The sequence below is a fragment of the Xenopus laevis genome, chromosome 3L, assembly GCF_017654675.1.
Source record: "Xenopus laevis strain J_2021 chromosome 3L, Xenopus_laevis_v10.1, whole genome shotgun sequence".
In the NCBI taxonomy this organism is placed as follows: domain Eukaryota; kingdom Metazoa; phylum Chordata; class Amphibia; order Anura; family Pipidae; genus Xenopus; species Xenopus laevis.
Genome location: NC_054375.1, coordinates 39207623 through 39222222, shown reverse-complemented (window position 1 = coordinate 39222222; position 14600 = coordinate 39207623). Strand labels below are relative to the sequence as shown.

The 14600-nt window shown below is 35.1% G+C and overlaps 1 protein-coding gene across 2 annotated transcripts in view; it reads left to right on the top strand.

Moving 5' to 3' along the window:
- The window catches only part of dock2.L (dedicator of cytokinesis 2 L homeolog), a 313170-nt gene that overhangs the window by 192579 nt on the left and 105991 nt on the right, over positions 1–14600 (top strand). The gene's annotated exons all lie outside the window — the stretch shown is intronic.

The window sequence follows — 14600 nt, the reverse complement described above, 5'->3', positions numbered from 1 at the left end:
CCAATGTATCCTATGGGAGCCATTCAAAGGTGGAATCCATTATGAAACATGTTTAAGCTGCTACTGATAATTGCAGAAGCAGCATTTTTAAATTCTGAAAGGTATTAATAGAAGGAATGTATGAAATGGTATTCATTTGAACAAGGTCCAGTATTTCTTATGTTTAATTTGCTGCTTTCATTTATGCCTATGGCAGTATATTATTTAATATATGAGTGATATTATGGACACAATTGAGTCTTCCCAACTTTTTTGAGATGTATTTAAAATCTAAATATATGAGTGAGCAAATTAAGTTATATTTCACTGTAATGTCATATTTTGGTTAATAAAAATGGAACATTATGGACACAATTGAGTTTTCCCAACTTTTTTGAGATGTATTTAAAATCTAAAATTGGAATGGGAACATTTGTCAACTATGGCAATGAATCTCGGGTAAAGTCTCGGGAAATGTTTCTTGTTTCCTCTCCAACAAATAACATGGGATTCATCACTGGGGAAATATAAGTGGCATGGCTTCATTACGAAGTAGTCCAAAGTCTTCTGGTTAGGAAACTTCTGGCGACTTTGCATCTAGTAGATTTCCCCAGTGGCGATTCCCACGTTAGCCGATCGGAAACAAGGGACGTTTTTGACGTCCGATGTACACGAGATTAGTCATAGGCAGCAAAGTGCTATGATCTAAAAGTCCTTAGAAGGTGTATTTTCAACATTTCAAGCTCTTTTTAACAAATTTAACAGCACGTCAATTTTTTTTATAAATGAATGTAATTGTATATTTTTTGAGATTGTCAAATTTTCCATGAAAATGAACTTTGTTGCCTTTTCATTAAAAAAAACCAACTGCATTTGGAAAAAAAATGTAAAGAAAAAAAGTTGTGTGTACAGGGCATGTGGCATATGTTATCAACACCTCATTCTTTCTTACTGAAACTGCCATCTTCATGGACACTCAGAAGTTCTGATACTGTTGACATTTTAAAACGTCTCTAAAAACTGTGCTCATTCCAAGTACCTCATATTAAACCTTTCTACTAACTGGTAATCTTATATAAGGGTATGGGATCCGTTATCCCGAAACCTGTTATCCAACAAGTTTAAAATCCGGGAAGGCCTTCTCCCATAGACTTCATTTTATCCAAATAGTCCAAATTTTTAAAAGTGATTTTTTTTTCTCTGTAATAATAAAACAGTACCTTGTACTTGATCCAAACTAAGTTGTAATTAATCCTTATTGAAAGTAAAAACAGCCTATTGGGGTTATTTAATGTTTTAATGATTTTCTAATAGACTTAAGGTATAAAATCTAAATTATGGAGATATCTGTTAACTGAAAAACACCAGGTCCCAAACATTCTGGATAACAGGTCCCATACCTGTATATACTTGTGTATAATGTGCACAGCATTTGCTCCCTGGTGCACACACTATGCAAACCCTGCAAACCAGTGGCCTGTCCTCTTAGAGGCAGATTTATCAAAGGTCTAGGTGAATTTTTGAATGAAAAAAAATTCGAATTTCAAGCTATTTTTTGTGTACTTCGACTAGGGAATAGTCCACATATCAAAATTTATCATGTACTGTCTCTAAAAAAATTTGACTTTTGACCATTCACCATCTAAAACCTGCTGAATTGCTGTTTTAGCCTACAGGGGAACTCCTAGAACCTATTTGCAGTCAATTGGTGGACTTTGAAAATTCAATGGTTTTTTTTGGGAAAAACTTCAAATCGAATTCATTCGAATGCACTATTCCTTCGATTCGTATGATTCGGCCAAATACAGACCTATTCAATCGAAAACTGACCTATTTGACCAAAAAAAATTCGACTTAATTTCGGTTGGTCTTTTTGAATCCGAATTTTGAAGTTTTTTCAATTTGAAATTTGACCCTTGATAAATCTGCCCCTTAAAGTTTTAGTAGAAAAGTGCTAAACACCAGATACTATACATCACATACTGAAGTGAAATAGGGCACACTCATATCTAGAAGCACTTAACAGATGCACATATATAAGTTTGAACTTTTAAAATCTCTAAAAAAGTTGGAAATTCTAAGACATGTTAATGCTTTCATTTTAGCACGTCCTTATGTTTTTAAGAGTTTTTGTTAGTTTTCATATACCTGACCTAATTCTAAATAAACATCTGCTACATCCTAATTTGAGATTAGAACGTGATCACGCATATGCCATGTTGCATGCCAATTTAAAACGATTTCTTTGTTATATGTTAGATACAAATAAATAGAAGCATATGTTAATTCCATTGGGTGCATGAAAGTGGGAAATCCAACTGTAATGTAGAGTCTTTGAATATGAGAATTGAAGGCGTTTACATTGGAGAGGGGTATAATGGGGGTGAGCCACAGATGGTCTGAGTCCCCTGTGAGCTGCTTACAGATGGCAAGATTGGCTTAATCTGTTATTTAAACAAATAATCAGATGGGCTCCTGCCACTTCTGAGTCATCTCATGAACGCTTCTTTTCTACTGAAGGGCAATACATCTGTGACTGGCAGAGCCATATCATATCCTTGATCGTAATCCTTGTTATGCATAGTTAAAGGAACAGAAACACCAAAAAATTAAAGTGTTGACAATACAATGAAGTGTTGCCCTGCACTGGTACAACTGGCGTGTCTTCTTCAGAAACACTACTATGGTTATATAAAGAAGCTGGTGTGTAGCCATGGGGGCAGCCATTCAAACACAGGATACATGGTAGATAACAGATGAGTTCTAAAGAATCCCATTGTATGCTACAGAGTTTATGTGTTATCTACTGTGTATCCTGTGCCTTTTTTCCTTTTTCAGCTTTGAATGGCTGCCCCCATGGATACACAGCAGCTTGTATATATAAACTATAGTAGTGTTTCTGAAGCAAACACAGACGTTTTACCAGTGAAGGGCAACAGCACATTACATTTTAATTACTTTAATACACTTTTATTTTTTGGGGTTACTGTTCCTTTAAATCAGTTGTTTTCAGCTTTACCACTATCCAAATCAGATGCTTCCATCCACAATGTGACCAATGTGGCTAATATCAGTGACAAGAATGGGTTTTCATCTTGACCAATACAAGTCGTAAACAACAGTGTGATGCAATTCTGTATTCTTTGCCTGTATGATAAATCTGGCATATATTTACCTTTTTTACATTTGATAACTGAAAGAGTCATGTGATAGGGGTTTAAGAGCAAACCAACCATTAAAAACTTCAGCATGACCCAAAATACTTAATAAAAAACAAGATTTCTGCCAAATTTCCACTGAATGTGCTGATCTCATTTCTATCTGTCTAAAAGGCCAATAGCCATTTTTAAAAATAGTAATTCAAGACACAATTAACAACACTGAATGCACATACAGGTATGGGATCCGTTATCCGGAAACCCGTTATCCAGAAAGTTCCGACTTACGGGATGGCTGTCTCCCATAGACTCCATTATAATGACATAATATTAAATTTAAAAAGTGATTTCCTTTTTCTCTGTAATAATAAAACAGTAGCTTGTACTTGATCCAAACTAAGATATAATTACATCTTATTGGAAGCAAAACCAGCCTATTGGGTTTATTTAATGTTTAAATGATTTTTAGTAGATTTAAGACTCAGAGATCTAAATTACGGAAAGATCCCTAATCCGGAAAACCCCAGGTCCGGAGCATTCTGGATAATGGGTCCCATACCTGTATTAGCTTTCTTACTACTTATTATTACAGATTGAAAAGAGACTGCCTCTTATAGCCAATAATTGCTGCAAGTCGTATTCTTAGTCTGTTATAATAGGAATTTTATTATATTATCAACCAAGTACAACCAAAAGCTCAGCATTTTGTGTGGTTTTATAATAAAATGCTGATCTTTTGTGTAGAATGAGGCTCCTTTACCAACATTGGAGAAAGTGTACCTGGGCAGTAACTCACATCAACCAATAGTGATTATTTTTTTAAAGCCAGCTGCAGGTAGGACTGTGAAAGCTAAAGTTTGATGAATTACTGCCCAGGTGCAACTTTGTTTAGTGTTGATACATGCCCTTGACTGTGTGCAAACCTTATTTTTTTCTAACCTAGGGCATGGTACACTAAGGGGCAGATTTATCAAGGGTCGGATTTCGTGGTGATGGGAGTTTTCGAAATTCGAAAAAAAAGACCAACCGAAATTTATTTAAAAAATCCAATTTTTAAACTTCGGGTGTATTCGATTGAATTCAAATCAAAATATTTTCCAAAAAAACTTTGATTTTTCAAAATCCACCAAATGACTCCAAATGGGTTCTAGGAGGTCCCCCATAGGCTAAAACAGCAATTCAGCAGGTTTTAGATGGCAAATAGTCGAAGTCGAATTTTTAAAGAGATAAATTTACATTTTCAATTTGTTTTCAAATTCAATCGAATTTGGACTATTCCTTAGTCAAAATATACTAAAATTAGCTCGAAATTTTAATTTAAAAATTAGATTTTTCAATTCGACCCTTGATAAATCTGCTCTTAAGTGAAAAAAAAATGCTTTCTGATTGCAAGGTAGTTCTCAGGAGCTTACTGCTTTCCTCTTTTTTCTTTGTGATACGATATATCCCTTTAAATACAAGTTCTTTGAAATCAACTTATTTCCTGAAACAGACATTGTAAACCACTATTTTAAGTTATTTGTAAAACTGCAGTTTGAGATCAGCTTTTGAGAGTTTGAGCTGTTAAAGGTACAATTATTATTATTTTATGTATTTTATATGCTTGCACGGGTATTAGATCCCTTATCCAGAAAATTCTGAATTATGGGAAGGCCATCTTCCACAGACTTCATTTTAAGTAAATAATTGTAATAAAATAAAATGATTTATTTTTTCTCTGTTATAAGCAGTAGCTTGTACTTGGTGATAACTAAGCTGCAAGAATCTATATTGGTGGCAAAACAATTCTATTGGCTGTATTTAATGTTTAAATGATTATTAGCAGCCTTAAAGTATGGAGATCCAAAAACCAGCAATATTCCTTTTCCAGAAAACCCCAAGCATTCCAGATAACAGATTCCATACCTGTGCCATTTTCAAAATATATTTATAAAGTGTTAACATATTGTGCAGCACTGTAAAATAGAAGTGAGTAGTGTGTTAGACTCTTGTAAATAAAGATACAGGAGTAAATGCAACTTTTGAAAACTTAACATGGAGATATGGCAGGAGGCTAACAAGTTCTACTATTATCCCCTAATTTCCAATTTTAAAAATGCTGCTTCTACTAAGCACTAGCAGTCTTTCTTGCTCACTAAATTGTATTTAAACAAGATTATTTTAAAGTTATTGATCCAAGCAAGGGGTCAAAATCATGCAGTGATATAAACATTGCATTTCAGATAACATGATGTGCTATAAAGATAGCTCGAGTATCTATTATAAAGCTGCTGCTCAGTTATAGGAAGGATTGGGAGTTGCACATGGTGCAATATTGAGCCTTTTGTGTCTGCAGTGATTAGTAGCTCCAAGACCAGAGGGGACAAAACACTAAAATTTGCCCCTTTCCCTTCACTTGTATTTCAGTCACCTCCAAGCAAAGGCTCATTTACTGTACATGGAAGTGTTAGTTTATTTGTATATTTGAATTATACACACAAAGGAAGTAGAAGTAACAACAGTCAGCTGTGGTTCCTTAGTAATAATTGATGACCAAAAAGTATTACAACAGGCCACGGTGAATATTCTTTTCAATTCATTGGCAGTGTAAGGGACAATACAATGCTCAGGTCACTCAGCAACCCCTGGGTTAATCTCCAGGAGAAGTCCATCATTGACAAATTCATCGGACATCTCTTAATATATAACCTGACCTATAGAACAGTTTAGAAACGTCCTTTGTTTACTCTGTTTTATGGCACTATATGGCGTTGTTACAATACGCGCTATAGAGTAATAAATGAATCATTCTTTTAAAAAAAAAAAGAATTGATCCATATATACTGTATATAGACAAGTTAGATGCTGCCTCTTAATGGTAGAAGAACATGTATTGCATTACCTCTTAGCAGATGTATTGATCTGTGATGAGAAATGACGAAACCAGAACAAGGTCATTACTGGAAATAATGTACTGTAGCTTGATGCTACACCTTAAACATGAAGGGGTCACGGTGATATATGTTTAGAGCCCACTCAGTATGGTGTTTAGAACACTTTTATTTTATGCTGAATATATTAATTCATCTACTTGCCCAACCCTATAAATAAAAATCAAATGTACAGGTCACTCCCAGACATGACAGATATTATACCTATGCCATACAAAGTATACAGTCTTTTTTATACAGAAAAAAAGGAACTTTGAACAGTATTGCAAACACTTTTTTTCCTGCCTCCCTCCAGGTCATATACAACATTGAGCAATGGGGAAAGGCATATGACAAGCCAGTGCTGGTAATGAGTTTGCACAAATGTGATTATATACAAGTTGTGCTCTATCTATTTCCAATCACAGCTACAATGTCAGATTCCATGCTCAAGTTAAATTGTAGACCTGATCAAACTCAATTACTTCTACCTGGCTTGTATCTCAGATGAAGCAGAAGCTGGTTCAGTAATGGGTATTATGAAATAAGAAATTTGGCACCATGTAGTATATGAATTTCTTAACAAAATGATATCATATTGATAATAAAAAAGAAATACAATATATATTTGGACTGCTAATTAGCCTTCGCACACTGGAGTTTTCAACATGTATGGCATTGTTTTTAACAAGGACTTCATAACAGAGAGTCGACTAATAAATACATATATATATATACATATGTATATAAGATATAAATATAAATGCATACATACACATACGTGTATATATATATATATATATATATATATATATATATATATATATATATATATATATATAGATACTGAAACATTGCTTAAAAGCCATACATTGTAAATGAAAGTCATTCTTTATTGCCAGCAGCATGCTTCAGAAGAGTATAAGAGACAATAAAGACTTTTTTTTTTTTAAAAGCAATATTGCCAGAAGTAAGCTATTAATAGAGATTTAAAAAGCCTTTTTGCCCTTTGTAGCATTATCAAGCCAGCACCTTAAGCATATCCTACCTGAGAGATGTAAGATGATTACCTGCAGAACAGATCTATCTTCTCAGCAAAGCGTTGATTAACACTAATGCCATTCCCGAAAAAAAAATGGTACAGTAAGTCCTTTATCTCAGAAGAAATCTCTGTTTGCATGCAAGAAGTCTGCCGGTTGGTGTGCTCACGTAGGAATAAATAATAGAAAAAAGCATTGCAAACTGAGCAGCATCCACCATATGAAACTACAAGACCTCTAGTGGCCGCCAGTTGAATTTGAACAGACTCCCTTGCAGTGCTCAGGACACAGAGAGCATGTTTGGGCATTGCACAGTGCAAGTGATACTTAGCGATGTCTGACCTTGCAGAATGTTTTCCTCTGCTACCCTACAAACACTTCATTTCCTACCAAATATCAGCCTGCACCCGTCAAGTAGAAGGTATTCCTAATCTAAACTGTGATTTTGTTAATAGATAATATTTTTAAATGCTATGACTTTATCCAGGTGCTAAATCAAGGTAATTATGCGTCCAGAATGAACATGAAGAGTGAAATACAAATGCTTTTATGCATTAAAAAGATTTTATGGTGCTATGGTCTTTTTTTTATGCAGGTTCTTTTTTATATTCAGGTTCTTTATATTCTGTGTTCTGAATCGGTGTCACTAAAAGAGTTAATGTATTTTTTTCTATAATAAAAAGCAATACCTTGTGCTTGATAGTAACTAAGCTGAATGAATCCGTATTTGTGGGTATTTGTCTTAAGGTATGGAGATTCAAATTACAAAAAAAAACCTTATCTGAAAATAACTGATCTCATACCTTATCCAGAATCCTTGGGACCTGGGGCTTTCTGGATAAAGGACCGTTCTGTAATTTTGGATCCCCATACCTTTACATGCAATAGGAATGTTTTCAATAAGGATTATTTATATATTAGTTTAGATCAATTTACTGTTTTATTATTACAGAGAAAAAGGAAATACTATTTAAAAATGTGAATTATTTGATGAAAATGGAGTTTATCGGAGATGGCCTGATTTTTGGATAGTGGGTTTCTGGATAACAGGTTCCATACCTATATATAATATATTAGGGCTCATTTACAAACAGGGTCGGACTGGGGGGCCTGGGCGCCACCGGGACTGTTGTCCAGGGCTCCCCTCCGGCCCCCCTTTTCCGACACGCCTCTCAGTGTGCACGCATGACAGTGCTGCATGCATGTGCCGCAAAATGGACATGCAAACTTGCATACAAACTTCCTCCTTGCGAGTTTGCATCAATGCACCAGCCTGCATGATCTGCTGCCACCCTGAATGAGGTGGTACTCCCATTGTTTCCACCTCAATAGACAACCAATACTTGAAAAATCAAAGACAAACTTAATTTTGACACTGTGCTCCGGAAATAGCTCAATTCCCAACTCATGGGAAACTTGTTGTGGATAAATGAAGAACTGCATCGGAAATTGCATTTTGCGCCAGTTAAATGAGCCCATAAGTACTTCCAGAGCATGATATAATATTGCCTCCACCTCATCTATGACTTACTGTGTCTATAGTTGATTTGTGTGGTATTTGTTTTATTTTTATTCATTCTAAAGGGGGTTCCAATCATGAAAGGGACAATAAAAAACTGAAAAAGGAAAAACAAAGGTCAAATAACAATTCAGCGTCATCAATTAATGCAGCTGATTACATTACTAGCTAACAGAATCAATTCCGGAGATAAAACACATTTTCTTTCAAAATGAACGTCGATCTCTGTTGGACAAATAGAAACCGTTTGACTTTGTAAATGACAGTGTTTCTCACCCAAAGATATTTTACTCGCATTGATTTATTCCTTCACAGTCATAAACTCCGTGTATCTGCACAGCATGGCTGGCATTGATTTGTGGAGCTGTGACATATTTTTACCATGAACATTTATTGTTTATATTCTTTGCTGAACATGTCCTGTATTGTTTTACAAGCACATTTGGTTATATGAATTAAAGAACCTATCTCCTTTACTTTAATTGAAAGGCATAGTAATTAAAAAAAATATCTTATACAGTAGATTTGAATACTATGTAATAATAAAAGTAACATAATGACTGACATTTAATAGACAGAGCCTCACTTTCAGAGCAGTCAGTAACAGAGCAGATATCCTACAGGAGCAAGCTCCACTGGAATCCCAAGGGTCCTATTTATCTTGTTTGCTCAGGTGCTGACCAAGCCAACCCACTCTACACACCAACTAAGCTAACCCACCCTACCAACTAAGCTAACCCACCCTACCTACCAACTAAGCTAACCCACCCTACCCCACCCTACCTACCAACTAAGCTAAACCACGCTACCTACCAACTAAGCTAACCCAACCTACCTACCAACTAAGCTAACCCACCCTACCTACCAACTAAGCTAACCCACCCTACCCACCAACTAAGCTAACCCACCCTACCCACCAATTAAGCTAACGCACCATACCCACCTTAATATATGCAGCTGGCCACTGCTCCTGTATACAGTATAGCAGAATGGAAAAATTAGATGAATGCTGGGATTTGCTTTCATTTAGTAAAGTTGTGCACTGCTGTACATTAAGGGGCCGATTTACTAACTTCGAGTGAAGGATTCGAAGTTAAAAAACTTCAAATTTCGAAGTTTTTTTTTTGGGCTTCTTTGACCATCGAATGGGCTACTACGACCGAAGGATTCAAACTAAAAATCGTTCGACTATTCGACCATTCGATAGTCGAAGTACTGTCTCTTTAAAAAAAGCTTCGACCCCCTAGTTCGCCATCTAAAAGCTACCGAAGTCAATGTTCGAAGGTCCCCATAGGCTTGGCTAACTTTTTTTGATCAAAGGATATTCCTTCGATCGTTGGATTTAAATCCTTTGAATCGTTCGATTCAAAGGATTTAATCGTTCGATCGAATGAATTATCCTTCGATCGTTCGATCGAACTATCTGCGCTAAATCCTTCGACTTCGATATTCGAAGTCGAAGGATTTTAATTCCTAGTCGAATATCGAGAATCGGCCCCTTAGTGTTACAGTTTAACCTACAGGTGTTCAGTTGAGTTGAGGTTAATGCGCAGGCCAGTCAGGGTATTCTACTCCCATCTCAGCGAATCTATTCATCTGGACTCTGGTTTGTGCTTTGTTTGCTTTTAATCACCTGTAAATACTCCATGGTGCCCAATGAATAGTTCTTATGCTGACATTGCTTCCAGAGAAAGTTTGGCGTTCAGCAGTTTGTGTTCCAGCTGAGGGCATGTTACTTAGCTGTAGTGTCTAGATACTTGACTATATATGCTATATATGTGTAGATATATGGAAAGCTGCAGAAGATTGCATTCACTCCATAGTTTTACTTGATATCTACGTATACGGTTATATCACAGTCATCCTTATGCAAGCCTGTAGCAAGAAATCAAGCGTGCCTTCTGTGTAAGAGTATAATGTATAATGTACAATGTATAAATAATAAAGAAAAGAAAAGTCTGCCATCATTTCTCTTACAAAGAATTCTGGAGTACAGAATGAAACTTTATTAGTAAATTCTGTTGAGTAACCAGTAATGCAAAGGACTTTTTTGATGCTAATAAAAAAATTCTATACGCTCTTTAAACATTTGCAACCATATTTCACATTCAGCAGTTGTTTATTGTTCATATGTAGCCCCTTCCTTTTTGTGGATGTTGTGAAATTTATACTGAAGTATTAGGGTTATGTGTTATGGTCAAGGAGATTGTCGGGTAATAAAAAAGGATTTGTAGGACTGTAAATCCAGTCAATGTCCTCAATTAGCACAACTTAAATGTCTGTAGTCCTTTGCAAGAGCCTTTTTAGCATATAATATTTTATCTAACAATTTTATCAAAAACTGCTTGAAGCCTCATCAGCTTTAAAGGGGGTTCTACTAAAACTCAAATTTTCCCTTTTTTTTATTAAAACCAAGTTGACCTAACTCCCATCCAGGAATTTACCTAGTTTAGAAAAAAAATATATTGTGACAATTCGAATTGTACAACTATCTTCAACTTGACACTCGAATCATACGACTTTTTGAGTTGTCACCCGATAACCTCTACTTTTTCGGATTATTAAACGAAAACCAACGCAGATCACAATGTCAAAAGATTTCTTTAAATTCAGAAAGGGACATCTGCCATTGACTTTACATGACCTTGACAGGCTTTAGCTGGAGTATTTTCAGATTTTTAGCTTTAGGGTATGATAAATCTCTAAAAATTTTATTTTTTTCCCCTCTAAAAATTTATGTTTTTCCCTTTTAAAAACTCGACCAGAAAAAAATGAGGTTTAATAAATAGACCCTAAAAGAAGTTTCTAAATAGCAACTTCATTTGTACAAGTCAATAATGTTTAACATTTAACGACAAGAGAATATGCAGTCCTAATATCAATTCTTCAAGAAAGGACTATCCAAGCGATTGAGATATTTTGGTGCATAAATTTGGTGCATAAAAGATGACAAACCCTGTAAGCAATTCTCACAAACAATGTTACACCATGCATCCAATACGTTTCCCGTGTTTTCAGTTAGCTCACCGTTCTAATGTAGTGGTTCAGGTGCAATATGCCCCGAACCCTGCTCTTATTGGTGCCCCAAACAAAAGGGGAGAAAAAGACCTTATGTCCACAATATTTCTTGCATGTAAAGTTATACAGATAGGCTTACCCTTTCGGTAATGTGACCCGGGTGCTGCCGCCCCGAGTCCGTCGCTAAGGAAACAATCAGCCGTGTAGAATCCCAAAGTATGGGAGCGCACTTCCAGGGTCACAGATTGGTCGCTTCAACTTTTCAGTAAAAAATTACTTTTATTTAAACATTGGTTAAAAAAGAATTACATCAGTTTATGGTCTGACGCGTTTCGTATAGACATACTTCATCGGAAACCCTGTAAGCACACAGACACAGAATGATAAAGCAACTTTGTGGAAAATATTGAAAATACTGTAAAAAAAAAAAAAACGGCAAGCACTTAATACATATTATTAAGACAAAACCAAAGTAATATAGTTGGAACTTGTATGTTCTGTTTCCCTATGTTGAGGAAACAATGCAAATATGAGCAAAATTTATGAAAATATAATAAACTGGACTTGCTTAGTGTTTTATAATGTCAAAGCAGCAAATTCAGATTATGCATGCCTAAAATTAATCATTCACTTGCCAATGGTTTTGGTAAGAGCTGAAAGCATTTAATGCGAAATGGAAATGATTCACTACAATTTGGTGCAACTTTTAGACACAAACCTTGAAGTGACTTTTCATGCCAAAATTGTAATTGTAAATTTGTTTCACTTGTAAGGTGAATCAACAAGTAGCGGCATTCATCATCGTTTAATATTTTCATTAGGGGATACAAATGGATAACACAGGAAGGAAGTGTTCTTCGTGGCTGTGATTTATATTAGTAATTTCAAAATCCGAAATCTAGGCTACACTCAGATTAAAATGTACGAATATTGTTTGAGGGAAAACAAAATGTTCTTTACCGTCAAACATATTCGGTAGCAACCTGCAATAATCCTTAATATATTCTCACAACGTGTTTCTGATTTTTGAAAACTCCCCTTCATTTTTTGCCTGAGCGTAATTATTCATGTTATTGTTTTGACAAGTAAATTCTTCAGAGAGAAGAACTGCTGATATCTCAGCCTTGATTGTCTACAGAATTACATCTTTAATTAATCAAAATACCTTGTGGTATCAATATCATGTTTACTGAAAAACAAAATCTAAGGGAGTTATTAAGTGGCCCATTGTCTGTTTTATTCCCCTAAATTCAGATCTGCTGATCCCTTTGTATCTCAAGTTGTATGTAGAATAAAGTCAATATTTTACCCATTATTTTACCCATTATGTGCTTCAAAATCTTTCTTCCTTGTTTTTTTTTTTACTTTGGAAAATAAAAGGGTAAACAAATATTGCTGAAATGGTATTGCTGAAGATAAATGCAATGTATCAATGGCTTTTCATTTCCAAGATACTGTAGAAAAGGTAATAGCTGTGCTTAACAATCATGGTTAGACAAGAACAATTGTTGCTTAAGGGCAGTTTCATCATTGTTTGGTAATTGTTTCCAAGCAGTGATGAAATGAACTGCTTGGGAAAGAAATTAGAGATCATTTAATATTCACAAAGCATTTTCCTTGTTGTTAACATATTGAAGTAACATGATAGATAAGTGTGAATAATGCCAACAATAGATGATGACACTACTTTTGACCTTTTCAAGCTTGTGTTTGAAGGAAGCGAGATGTGATACAATATACTGTATGTTATAACATATATATTATAGACAGACAGACAGACAGACAGATAGATAAAGTATAAATCCAAGGTGTGTCACTGGTCGATCCTCAAAAAAAGAGAAAAGGGAGAAAAACAAGACAATAATAGTGTAGCGTTCATTTCTAAAAACACACCTCCTTGTGCTTAAATTCACACATTTATTAGTGTTATTGAACCCACATCAGCCTTTTTTAGGTGCAAGTTAAATATTTACCAAGTGCAATTACAACACCATCAAGTAAAAAGTGCATGTGCTAGAATGTGAAAAGAGAAGTTGAAAAGGTAAGAACAAGTACCCACACGATTGTGGTCCCACTTGACGGCCCATGTCCCGGTTACTCTGCCTTCTCCACCTTTGTGGTGTCCCAGGGATAGAACAAATCAGGTAGTAGTTTTGGGACAACTCCACCTTCTCTTTTTTCATTTTCCTCCTTTCTTCATAAATTTGAGCATTGATTTTAGTTTTTATCCTATTTAATGGCAGCCTAGTTAATCAACGAATTGAACCTTATTAATTAGGAACGATTACTAAATTCATTCAGCACTGTAGCACTTTATAATCTAATGTATTCAATATTCTCATTTTAGTAAATCAATTATAACTATCAACGTATTCTCCTTTAGCATTACTAGTAATTTAGAAATTGGTGATCAATTTTGGTATCACTTTATTAATTGCCGAATATTATTGTGGTAAAGAAGAAATTTGGCCTTCCTAGCTCCTGACTAATAATCCTTTGCACTGCACTTTATAACTTATTGCACAGCACTTTATAAAAATTTAATAAGTGGTATATTCAACCTCATGCACTGACTAGTGGTGTTTATTCAAGTGCTTATTATTTAACCGACTATAAATAAGTGTGTCAATAATACTTTGTGACTGCCTGAGTTTAGTCTGTTCTAGTGGGGGTTCTTTTCTATTCCTTGGATATTGTGACACATTTATTAGTGTTATTGAACCCACATCAGCCTTTTTTAGGTGCAAGTTAAATATTTACCAAGTGCAATTACAACACCATCAAGTAAAAAGTGCATGTGCTAGAATGTGAAAAGAGAAGTTGAAAAGGTAAGGACAAGTACCCACACGATTGTGGTCCCACTTGACGGCCCATGTTAAATCATATGATAAAGTATATCCAATAAGAAACTCCAAAGTCACTGAAGAGTTTTGTCGCTGTATAAAGGGGAAAAGTCACAAAATGTATTTCTCAATGA